The sequence below is a fragment of the Notothenia rossii genome (assembly GCF_949606895.1).
Source record: "Notothenia rossii genome assembly, chromosome: 3".
NCBI lineage: Eukaryota > Metazoa > Chordata > Actinopteri > Perciformes > Nototheniidae > Notothenia > Notothenia rossii.
In genome coordinates this window covers 19059889-19073473 of record NC_136901.1, presented here as the reverse complement: position 1 = coordinate 19073473, position 13585 = coordinate 19059889, and the positions used below count along the sequence as shown (strand labels likewise).

At 40.4% G+C, this 13585-nt stretch overlaps 1 protein-coding gene across 4 annotated transcripts in view; it reads right to left on the bottom strand.

The window, feature by feature from the left end:
- Positions 1–13585, bottom strand: part of map4k2 (mitogen-activated protein kinase kinase kinase kinase 2) — a 44986-nt gene that overhangs the window by 29116 nt on the left and 2285 nt on the right. The window contains exon 1 of one of the 4 annotated variants that reach the window (XM_079671718.1): positions 3720–3857. The exons of the other annotated variants lie outside the window; for them this stretch is intronic. The gene's annotated coding sequence lies outside the window, so the exon portion shown is untranslated. Of the gene's footprint in view, positions 1–3719; positions 3858–13585 lie in introns of those variants that run through there. 4 annotated transcript variants of the gene reach the window in all.

The following is a 13585-nucleotide window of genomic DNA, read 5'->3' as shown; positions in this document are numbered from 1 at the left end:
GCAATAGAATATATTTTTAAATAAACCCTCCAAACCTTGGTTATGGGTAACTTCTTTGGCAAGTATGACTTTTTCCCATGCATAATGTCATTTCACTAACTACATATCTTCTCAAGTCAAATAAGGTAATATTTCAGCTCCTCTGCTCATGTAAAGCCGAGTGTGTGTGCGTCACACGTGCACCCTGCTGTGGTTGTGGTTAGGCCTGACTGTATGTTGTGCCTCTCACAGCTGGTATCAAGCTGCTCTATGCCCCGACAAGAAATATTGTGTTCTGCAAGATGGCTTTGCATTTCATCACATACCTATAACTTCAGACGACATGTCAGATAACACCAGAAAGAAACCGTTAAACCGTTAAACCACTAAACCACCTATCCAACACCCTGACCATGACTGTGAGCGTACAAAGACACTCTTAGCCACGAACAAACCGTTACTTGCAGTCTTACTCATGTTCAAACTGTTATTCAAAAATGTGTTTTTATGAATTTACTCATAAATGTTCATTTTTTAACGCATACTTATAAATGTGCACATTTTTGCTAAGTACATGCTAAGGGGTGGGACATCTTCAAGCGAGCCGGCGAGCTATCCAATTAGAGCAGACTGGGCTCTGGTTGTCACAGTAAAGGCGCAAAATACTAATATACAGCTGAAATGAGCAGAACCTAGAAAAGAAGCTATAGCTATGATGGTTTGCCAATTAGATGGGGTGTACTTGTGCGAGCAAATCTCAAAAGAAAAGGAGATTTAGGATGAGAAAACTATTTATTTTGAATTACGTTTGACACTTTGGCAATATTGTCTGTGTCATCCATTATTCATGCCAATAAAGCACATTGAATTGAATTGAGTGCGATTACATTGTGCTGTGGCTGCAGCACCTGCCTACTCCATCAAAATAAGAAACCTTGGCATGGACCCAGCTGCTCAGTGTGCTATCTTGATTAGTTCAGCCTGCTGTCTCACCTTGGCTTTGAGCTTGTATTGATTCCAGAGGGAATCAGTATGAATAATACCATTGGCACAAAGACCTCTCTTACAGGCAATTTCAGGCAAGCCCCCTTATGAGTCCACGAGTGAGACTGACAGCAGTATCAATTACTAAGGAGTTATTCTTTGACTTACAATAAAACGTGTGTTTATTGTAAGGGTCAAGGAGTCACCAAACACATTTTAATGTATGATCTGGAACCCCTACAGATCCATAGAAGAGTTACTGTCTTGTTAAATGGATAGTCCAACTGAAGGACTGACTAATCAACCAACATCATCATCGTTAGAAAAAGCAACACAAAAATGATCAGATGGAAATTAAAATTGGCTTATTTTAAGGCCACAACGTGTAGAGCTTTATTTGCGATCTTTTGATTATTCTGATGGCATTGTTTTTCTAAATAACATATATTTTTATTCGAGTGATAGTAAAGTATTATGGGTTTTTATATCAGTGTCCTTGGTTGGATGCTGTTGGCAGTAGTCTTTGATACTATCATTAAAAGAGGAAAGACAAAATGTTTTGAATCCAATGAATGGCTATGAGGTCATTCATTTCTCACATAAATCACACTAAAAGCTTGATTTGATATTAACTATTCAACAAGCTAGCTAAAAATAAAGACAGGGAAATATATCGATATTATGCTCATATTGTGATATGAGACAAGATATCGTATTAAATGATAGATATCATCATACAGCTGTATGTCTTTATTTCTGGTTTAAAAGGCTGCGTTACAATAAAGTGTTGGAATTTCCAAATTTGTATTATAGGTTTTTATCCAACAAGTCATTACAGTATATCCACACTACTGACAACTATTTAATAAAAACCTCATTGCAAAAATATTTTTTATGAAAGCACCGATAGTCAACCCTACAATATCGTTGAAATATTTATAGAAATATTTGGTTAACCTTCCTTTTGTCCTTTAGACCCGTTTCTAAATATTTTGATGTCACATTAAGAGGGTTATTTCATCTAATGTCCACAAAAATAACACGGATGGTTCCAAACTACGTTCCTTGAAAAATGAAGGATTACTAAGTCATTGAATTCTGGGAGTTGTATTTAAATGTATAGCATCTGTGGTCAACAGGTATCAAAAATGGTTTACGTTCTTCTGATCAACACAGATTTGGGTTTAAGTTATTCTATATGATTTAAAAATATTTAATTCAGGAGGATAAGAATTGCAGTTGACGGGAAGACAACATATCAAAATAAGCCAAACAAAATATCACCCAGTCTCTATCATTTTTCACTGCAGCAACTTCAGATGTAAGTTCACTCCATTTTAATGTCATGGGTTTTAAATGTAATTTACCGTTGGACAGTTTCTGAGGGCCTCGGCACATTTCGTACAGAGTGCAGAGCTTTAACACTGAAGTCTAAATCTATCTGTCGAAATATTCCACAATCCTAACCAGTTCAACCCGTTGGGGGAAATCTGTGACCCACATGTTCTCACAACGCTTCATCAGAGGTGATGGTGGATGTTGTTTAGAAACAGCTATACTGTGCTTTCAGCTTCCTCTATTCTTCCAGGGAACATCACTCATCCCCGTTCAGCTGAACTGACGTCAGATGGACTGATTCTCAATCTGGGCATCCAAAACAAAGAGGCAGCCACCAATGGGATAAGCAGGTCGCCTGAACACAACCTGTGGCTAGGCTGCTGTCACTTCCTGTTTTCTTTCCTGTTCTAACACGGGCTTCCTGTGACTACAGTAGATAGTTACGTCTCTCAGATGGTTTTTACATAGCCAGGCCTGAAATAACAGCAGTTTAGGGTTTCATGCAAATTTGCAGAGGAAGCTTCACTTTGACCAGGCACCGAGATGGCTGAGCGACTAATGATATTCAGTCTTCGTCCAAATTGTCATTTCTTTACAAAGAGACCACCCTGTTTCATATTGAATGCAGATGTAAAGCATTGGGCCTGAATGGCTTCTATAAAACACAACGTTTTTTTGAACAAACCTAAAAGTGGTTGATGAGGCGATATAATGTTAAATATGAAGTTTTGAGTTTTTTATTTTGCGCTCAATAAAGTAAGAATGTAACTTTTGAAGTAGGAAACAAACTACTTATCTCACAGATTGAAATGTTTAATTAAAAAAACACCCTCAAGTCTCTGGGGTTTTGATGCTTTGTTGCTAATGTTAGCTAATTTTAGACAGATGACGATAGTAATTGTAAGAGCCATTTAGGCACATTATTTTATGGTAATGAATTATGTTTTTGTGCGCGAATTGAATATTCTTTAATTTAACTTAAATGAGCTGAAATACTGTGAATTATTATTATACTGTTTTGTAACGTGTTATCTTGCTTATGGACAGCTCTAGTTTATGTTTTGTTATTTATAGAAAGCAATCTTAGGGGCGTGCTCGGGTATAAATGACGCTGCCAGCATGACACAGCAGGAAGTCTAGAGAGCCAAGTTGGGAAAAGTTTTTGACCGTACAAATCCGTAAGACCGAGGGATCTTGTTTGTTTGTTTTTGTTTTAAATACTGTGCAAATGTTGCACGTCGGAAGTGGGCCGCCAGCTCATGTTGAACCTCTAAATAAAGCACCTGAATGGAACAAGCAAGTATCTACTTTTTTGAATATACGCGAGTCAATACTCGAACTCGCCTCCCAGACTAAGTGGCCTTTGAACATTGATTTTCTTTTGGACAATTGGCCACTACATTAAGTCAAAAACTTACCGACAACGTCGTGAGGATTACTAGCGTGTAGGAACCTACTATCACTGGAATTGTCGGATGTGGATCTGATCGTGGCTACTGGAGCCGCGGCAGAAACAAAGTGGATCTGATCGTGGCTACTGGGGCAAAGGACCGTTTGGATTATCCTCTACTGTGTGGACATGGACTGCAGGCTGTCACGCTACTCTGCATGCCTTTCCGTTGGAGTTCGAGCCACTGGGTAAAACAGCTGTTGTCTTTTAGTCAACCGAACCGGTTGAATAATGTCGGAAGACAGCGCCAATGAGGGTGCGTTTACGGTCGACGCCCACAAGAGGGCAGCAAAACCAACAGAAAAGGCCATGGAGCAGCGGCTTCAGCTCTGCATCAATGCAAGGAGAGGTAAATTAAGACAACTCACCGCCAAAATGAATTAAGTTGAGCCTTTAATGGGCAACACCTGTAACTTGACGGAAGTTATCTCAAAGATGAAACTTTTCAAGGCAGTCTTTGAAGAGTTTAAAGACTGTAACTGCTCAGTTGTGCTTTTTATGAACGAAGAAGAAAAGAGCCATGATCAAGAGAGCTGGTTTGAGCCTAAATCTCAGAAGTTTCTGGACTTTATTAATGAAGCTGATGTGTGGATTAATTGTGATGAACATTACAAAGAAATACCACAAGCCTGCAATGAAGATGTTTCTGATATGGACAGTGTATCTGTGGTGGCAAGATCCAGTAGAGTAAGCAGGGCTTCAACAACATCCTCAGCACGACTAAGAGAGGAAGTAAAGCGTGCAGCTAAAGCCAAGGCTGCCTCGCTAAAGCAAAGTCAAGCCTTGGCATTTAAGGAGGCACATCTTCGGGCTGAGAAAGAAGAGCTGAAAATTAAAATAGCTTTAGCAGTGTCAAATGCTAAAATGAAAATATATGAAGAGTATGACGCACAGGATAAGAGTGATGCAATGAACACGTATTTGGACAATGCAAATACACGGCAGAAAGAAGGCGCACAAGAGCAAGCCGGGCACAGCCATCCACTAACCCCAAGCAGTCATGTAAACCCGTCAGGTCTATTTCAGCACCTGGAGCTAGACCTAAAGCACCAAATGCTCTGGACTCAAGTACATTAGCCAGTGGTGCACATCAGCGACAAAGTGACTATGAAAAGGACATATGCAAAGTAATCAAGAAGCAGACTGATATAACAGAAATGCTTGTGAAACATCAGCAGCTCGCCCTTCTCCCACAACGTGATATTCCTGTTTTTTATGGTGACTTGCTCGACTTCAGATCTTTTCTTAAGGCATTCCAACACACAGTCAGCTCCAGAACAAACAATGCTGCAGATAAGATGTACTTCCTTGAACAGTATACAAGAGGTGATCCCAAAGACATTGTAAAAAGCTGCCAGCATATGCCCCCCGACCGTGGTTTTCAGAAAGCCATGGACATGTTGGAAGACCGCTACGGCAACCCACTGAAGATTGCCACCGCTTTGATGGAAAAGGTGCTAAAATGACCGCAAATAAAACCAGAGGACTCACACGCACTCAACAAGGTTTCCCTATTCCTTTTAAGTTGCAGAAACGCCCTGGAGGATGTGGATTACATGGAGGAGCTGGATAACCCTACAAATATGAGAGTTATCATCTCGAAGTTACCCTATAAATTCATAGAAAGATGGAAGGTGCTGGCATTCAAGATCCAAGAAAGGAGCCAGAGAAGAGTGAGATTCAAAGACTTTGTGGATAGACAAGCCAAAATCCTGGCTGACCCTCTCTTTGGTGACCTGCAGGGATCTGCTGCCGAAGCGAAAAGCAGGAACGTTTTACAAATGGAGAAAAATACCAGGAGTGAAAGGGTTAAAGGAAGCATCTTTGCAACCAGTGTGGCCACATCAACAGAGGAAGATAATTGCAAACCACTGACAGTGAATAGCAGGACGTCAAGTAATGTTGCCTTCATGAAGCCATGTTTGTTCTGCAAAAAGGACCATGCACTATTGGAGTGCCATCAGATTGCAGAAAAACCTCATAAAGACAAGGTGGATTTTATATGGAAATCTGGACTATGTTTTGGATGCCTAGTTAAAGGGCACGTGAGTAAAGACTACAAAAAGAGTATGACATGCCAAACATGTTCAGAAAGACACCCAAGCTTGCTACACATTCACAGAATAGACAATGTTTCCAATCATGCACGTGCAGAAGGCCAAGAGGCGGCCAGGTCAGACAACACAGTAGTTTCAAGTGCACTGGTGAGCTTAAACCAGGAGACTACTACCTGTGAAGGGGCCGGAGATAGATGTGTTCTTGCTATTCTTCCGGTCTACATCAAAGCAAAGAAAGGAAGCAAGCTTGTGAAAACCTACGGCTTCGTGGACCCTGGGAGCTCTGCAACATTTTGCACAGACTCTTTAGCAAGGCAGCTAAACCTGCAGGGAAAAGGAGCACAGCTTGCCCTAACAACAATGAGCTCAACCAAACAAGTGAAAAGTTCTCTGCTGAGAGATTTGGAGGTCTGTGGAATCAAAGAAGATAAGTTTATCAGCTTAAAAAAGGTTTTCACGCAAAAGAGCATCCCAGTAACAAAGCATCATATTCCTCTTCAGAAAGACATTGAAAAATGGCCACACCTTCAGGAAGTAGAGCTGCCGTGCATCGCTGCTGAGATAGGACTCCTAATTGGAAATGACGTGTATGAAGCTTTCGAGCCAAGAAAAGTCATTCACAGTCAGAACAACGGCCCATATGCCGTAAAGACGGTCCTTGGCTGGACTATTAACGGCCCGCTTAAAGAACAAGAAGACAGTGAGCCAGAGGACGGTGAGCAGCACCAAGTCACAATCAACCGGATTGCAGTAGAGACTGTGGAAAGGCTACTCATACAGCAATACAATGCAGACTTTCCTGAGCATTGCTACAGCGACAAACTGGAAATATCACAGGAAGACAAAGAATTCATCAGCTCTGTGTCCAGCTCGATCCATCATGCTGAAGGACATTATTACATCAATCTACCTACAAAGACATCATTGGTCAGCTTGCCAAACAATAAGTATGCTGCAGTGCAGAGAGCAATTGACCTAAAGAAGAGAATCAACAAAAAACCCGAATTCCACCAGGAATACACAGACTGTATTAGTGACCTGCTAAGCAAGGGATATGCAGTCAAGGTGCCAGAGACACAACTGAGTCGGCAAGACGACAGAGTGTGGTATATCCCACACCATGGTGTGTACCACCCACAAAAGAAAAAACTCCGGGTGGTCTTTGACTGTGCTGCAAGTTTCCATGGAAGTTCAATCAATAACGAATTGCTTCAGGGTCCTGACCTTACAAGCTCCCTCATCGGAGTCCTGACACGTTTTAGACAAGAGCATGTTGCAATGATGGCAGAAATAGAAGCCATGTACCACCAAGTCATAGTCCCAGAAGAGGATACAGACCTCCTGCGCTTTTTGCGGTGGCCTAATGGAGACCTCACACAAGAAATGGTTGATTACAAAATGGTTGTACACATTTTCGGCGCCACCTCGTCTGCCAGCTGTGCTAGCTTTGCCTCAAGAATAGCAGCAGCAGAAGAAAACAGGACTGCGGCATCAACTCAGGCCGTAGAGACAGTTCTGAGGAACTTTTACGTTGATGACTGTTTAAAGTCGGTCAGTAGTGACTCTGAAGCCATGCCTCATTTGTGAATAGGACACTTTAATTTTGCAGTATGGCACAATGCATTACAATCCCTTAAAATACGTATATTTAGTTTGTTTTATGGAAATCCTATGTCAAGGGGTGTAGGTGGATTCCTCCCCCATAAGTAAATGCAAACTTTTTGTTAGGAGTATAATTGAGCTATTGTTAGCCATATTTTTGTTTGGAAATGACTCTTGTTATCATTATTAATTATAAGTCTTCCCACCTTTATAATTAGGGGCTGGAATTGTAAGAGCTATTTAGGCACATTATTTTATGGTAATGAATTATGTTTTTGTGCGCGAATTGAATATTCTTTAATTTAACTTAAATGAGCTGAAATACTGTGAATTATTATTATACTGTTTTGTAACGTGTTATCTTGCTTATGGACAGCTCTAGTTTATGTTTTGTTATTTATAGAAAGCAATCTTAGGGGCGTGCTCGGGTATAAATGAAGCTGCCAGCATGACACAGCAGGAAGTCTAGAGAGCCAAGTTGGGAAAAGTTTTTGACCGTACAAATCCGTAAGACCGAGGGATCTTGTTTGTTTGTTTTTGTTTTAAATACTGTGCAAATGTTGCACGTCGGAAGTGGGCCGCCAGCTCATGTTGAACCTCTAAATAAAGCACCTGAATGGAACAAGCAAGTATCTACTTTTTTGAATATACGCGAGTCAATACTCGAACTCGCCTCCCAGACTAAGTGGCCTTTGAACATTGATTTTCTTTTGGACAATTGGCCACGACAGTAATTATTTGAAATATATACATTATATATAGTTTGATCCATTATTGATAAAACATTGGATCATACTACTTGTCTGCTGCCATGTTAGAAGCCTTGTGGTGTTACTAAGGCACAGCAGTGATTTGAGCTAAATGTGTAAAGATCCAAACGTGCTACCAATAGCATGCAATAATGTTAAGCATGTTAAACAGCAAGTTAGCTTGTTAACATGCTAACGTGCTGACTGACGAGATATCAAGGGCTTAACATAACAATTCATCCTTTGGGGAACATACATGTGGGTAAGACATTTCAAAGTAATCCATCCCAAAAACAATTCAACATCATGATTGTCATGTCCTCCAGGGAACACAAATATACATATACATATGCTCTACACAGTGAAACTATGAGATGCACACGTGCCTATGTACTTGTACTTATAGGAAGGGCACTATATCAACATTGATAATACAAGAAATCAATATACTTTTCCATTTTAGTTGATGGACAAGGAGTCTTTAACCCTACAGACTGGATGCAACCAATCACATGAATCTCCCGCCCCGGACACACAAGCACGCGGTTTGATTGGCTAGAGCTTGTACTGGCATATGATTTGATCGGCCGACGCTTCCGTCGAAGCTTCAAAAGTTGAACTTTTCTCAACTTTTGAAGCGAGCAAAGTGAAGCGACGGAACCACAATGCAGTTCGGAAAAGCGTGACGTCACCCCAAGTGAATGGGAAGAAGCGTTGAAGCTTCAACGCACGCCGCCGTGTGGACGGGCCGTAATAGAATACCATGGCTTCTCTCTGAGAAATGTTCACTTGCTCAGCACCAAATCTGCAACCCTACTCCAGTTTGAAATGTTCAGGAGAAGTTTGACCTCAGTACACCGCTTAACCAAGAATTCAAGATTAAAATGACATATGGCAGCGGTTTTCAAAGTGTGAGGCGCGCCTCCCCTGGGGGGCGCCAGAGAGCTTCAGGGGAGGCGCAGCGTAAGACACAAAAGAACGAGAAAAAGACGAGTAAAGTGACACTTACACACTTGTGGCTGTCTGTGGAGACAGAGTTCCCCCACCTCGCCAAAAAGGCTGTAAAAGTGCTCATTCCCTTCACCTCCACCTACCTGTGTGAGTGCAGGTTTTCCGCATTGACTTTGATCAAAAGCAAGTACCGGTCAAGGCTGCGTTTATTCCTCTGTGCATCAAAGACGCAGACTCATTGTTCCCACTAAAGTAGGGGTGAGTGTAATAAGGAGGCAAAGTTGACGTTCAGTGTGTTACCGGGAGCATATAAGGATTTATCCACCATGTTAAAATGTTAGAAGAAATATGTCTTGAGGACACGGCGTGCGGAAATATACGGGTCGTGCTGCAGCTAGATGTGCCTGTCCTCTGTAAGAAGGTGTCGACGACTGACATGCAAGGAAGAACGGCTGTCCACAACTGTATTAACTTCCAGGGTAGTGAATTGAACCTGCAATTGTAATTGGGTGTGTGGTATATTTTCATGCACGGACACGCATGTTCCACAACACACAAACTGAACAACACTCAATTTTCCGATCGCTACCAGTGTCCTTGCGATCTTGTTATAATAACAAGTGCACGTTACTGATGCAATATGGTTGAGACCATTCGGGCTTATTCTAGAGGGGTGCAAGGAATAGTCCAAGTAGTGGGGGAGTTTTATACAATATGTTTAAAACATAAAAATAAAAAGGTTTAAAAAAGTTATTGTTTAATGTTTTAAGGAGGTGACGCTACTCAGCCAATCAAATCGGTGCAGTCAGCACGATAGATTCAAACACAAACACAGAGACTAAGAGGAGAGAAACAGTCGGAGTAATTTCAAATGGCGGAAGGTAGACAGCGAAAACAGAGCATTTAATTACATTTTCTCTTACTGGACCTCTTTGAAAAGCAATTGAATACCCCTGCATTATAGCAACAACAACAATAATAATAATAATAATAATAACAGCAATAATAATTGGGAGGGGGGGAGCGGCTGTTCTTATGTTCTCTGAGGGGAGGCTCACCTACCCACACTTAGAAAACCCCTGCCATATGGTATCATATCTAGGGTTGCACAATTCCGGGAATTTTCAAAGATGGAAACTTTCCATGCAAATTAACAGGAATTTAAGGGAATAAACGGGAATAAACTGGGAATTTTCTAAATTGAAGGTTGGCCCTTCATAGGGAACTTAAATATAGTTGGGGAAAGTATATTTTAGCTTAATCTTGACTAAAACAAACAGATGCCATTCAAGTACACTTGAATATCCATGCCATTCAGTGTTTCCCCTAGGTTTACTGCTTTGGGGGGTTACTGCTTGGGGGGGGGTATATATATTTTAAATCCTCTGGAGCAGAGAGAGAGCTGTGGATTATTGTTGATTAATGCATCAGTGTTTCTTAGGGTCAAAAACACTAAACTCACAATTTCAAATGAAAGCGTTTAGTTTATATATATTAAAAAAACACCTTGAATTTCAGCCATCACATGCACAGATGATTTCTTGTGGGGATTTTTGGATGGGGGGGTGAATATCTGTTCATTTTTGAATGAGTGGGGTTGGGGGGATGAGTAATATTGTTCAATAAAATAATTAAAACTTGTTCTGTTCTACTTACAAATAAATCTGTTGAAATGTAATGTTTTTTTAATTGTATCATTTTGCATGGATGTTTTTCTTATGACAAAACAAAATGTTTCTTTTTATGCTTGGATAAGATACAACTCGATTACATTACCCTCAATTCCCATTATTCCCATGGAAAGTTTTTTTTTTTTTATCCCTACGGTGTAGTATGCAATGAATGAAAAACTTGGGTCACAGGTTCCTCAACAATACAATTACAAGAAATCAAATAAGAAAGAAAGAACAATACAAATAGTTTTTGGAAAGTGCCATCATCTCTTCAATATCTCACATCATGAACCCAAATGAATAACCTAAACAAGTAAACTCATGAACACAGGCTATTGTACATTGTACGTGATAGGCCAAGTGGCGGGCAATCTCTAAGCAATTGACTAATCACAACAGAGGCGGCTAGCTAACCAATCAGAGCAGCCTCTGCTTTCAGACAGAGGGTGAAAAGAGGTGCTGCAGCTTTTTGAACATTAAAGCATGGAGACATGTCACAGTAGAGACACTAAATACTCAAATGAAGCTGAAAATCTGCAGAATAGGACCCTGTGTCAGGATCACAGTTTCCACCAACATGTAATGTCAATACATGCAGAGATAAACAACAGAAAGGGCAGAGATAGTAGCGTTAGAGACCAAATGCTTCCACTGATGACACATTTACAGTAAAACCCAAGGCTGAATGCACCACGTTCAGGCCAAACTAGGGAGGAATGCCTGGTATTCCCACCAACTTCACGCTAAATAACAGCTTTCACTGCTGTGCGACAAAAACAGAAAATACTTCTGTTGGAATTATCCCGTCAGCCTCAGACAGAGACCAGTTGAGGACAGAAACACTCTCCATCTGGACCGGCTGAGGCTGGACATGGATCAAGATTAATAACAGGGTCACACCAGCTGAATGCCTCTGAATAATAGCCGTGTGATGAGAGTGAATGGAAACCCACACAGTCACATGTCCAGAGGTTTTACTGGGAGTGATAATGTGCTATTGTCTGTCACTGTGTGTAGTTCCCATTCACAGAGAGTGTTACAGTAATGCAGAGATGCTTAATCATACCACGGAGAGTCAGCTGAATACTGCTATACAGGAATGTATGACCATTTGGATCGACGTTTTAATCTCTAGTTCGTCATCATTTTAGGTGATAAAGACCTGTCAATCAAACTATGATGGCACTTATGTATGTTTTGGAGTTATTAGTTGGAGTTCTTTGTGAGTACTGCTGCGCATGTACATTTAGAGCTGCACCATTCAATACAAACTATGGATGAATGAGATGGCAAAATGTGGGTACCAATACATTTATATGAATTCAGGGATAACACGGGTAATGAACTAAACACAGGCAGGCAATGCGTGAGAACAATCATATTTTATGAGGAATCAGAATTGAAAATTATTGTGCTGGATTGTTAAACATCTAAATAAGCTAATATACAGTATATAGCTTTTCATCATGGTTTGGGATGCGGGAATTATATAAAAAGTTTGGGTTGGTTAGGGTAAGGATGATTTTAGCATCTTTTGACTTTTTGTTTTGGTTTAAAAGCACAGATCTTTGCATTTTTTTGTTAAGTCTATCATTCTTCTCATCAACGTCATTTACAAAAACAGTTGTTTTATACTAAAATAACCATGAGAAACCCACTGTGTTCTACCTGCTCAGCAGAAAGACAGAGTTAGACACTAGCTGCCGGAGAGTTTAACCACTATAAAGCCAGATGTTCTGTTGGTGGAGTCCAAAACAGAGCTACAGTTGAACATATGTGTTTCTATCAGGTGGGCAGAAACACAACCGCAGATGGATGCTAACTTGCTCTGCTGGATGTGTAAATAAGCAACAGTTTGCTAACAGGTTAGCACTTTTATAAGATGATAATTTAACAACATAGTGTGTACAGTTTGTTTCATTGCCCTTCGTGCACAAAAACTTGAACAATGGTGATTTAAAAGATTCCTCGACTGGTTTAGTATTCAGAAAAGGATCAAAATCTGATGGTGGGAAAAAGCTCTCTGTGATACATAAACTCTACGCACCAAAAGATAAGAATAATCTCTGCCTAAGCTACATTTGTAAAGATTTTAATTGAAGGGATGAAATGACAACAGGGATTGAGAATGCTATTCAAACATGCAAAAATAAAATGTCCTCTTGAAAAGGGAATTCAGTCTGAATTATTTGATCATCTCAGACAACAGCTTGACTCGGCAACAGTGACAATAAAAAACCTGAGAGGAGAACAGATACAGGACACAAGGGCTCACCCCCCTGAAGAACCTACGACAGGAGCACTGAGCTGTCCTGGGGTCCTGACTACACACTATGTCAGTTTCAACTAGTCATCAGAAGTGGAAAGTATTCAGATTCTTTAGTTGAGTAAAAGTACTAAGACCACAATCTAAAAATACTTAATTTCAAGTTAAAGTACTGCATCGAGAATGCTACTTAAGTACAATAATGATGAGGAAAATGTACTCAAAGTATTAGGACTTAAAGTACTGAAAGCAGAAAATGTTCACATTTAAAAAACAAAAAAAACTTCTTTGCAAAATTGCTACCAATTACTTTTCGGTTTACCCACTCTTCAGTTCTTAAAGGTGGGGTAGGTAATTCACTTCAGAAACACTTTTTGTTATATTCCATGGAATGCTCTTAACATCCCGATAGCAATAAATATCTTAAGTGCTTTGACAAAAAATCCATAAAAAAACGTCATCTGTGGAAGCCGTAGTGCTGTAAAAAGCACGACCAATCATCTGAGCCGGCCCGGCTAAAATAACTGGATGGCCTA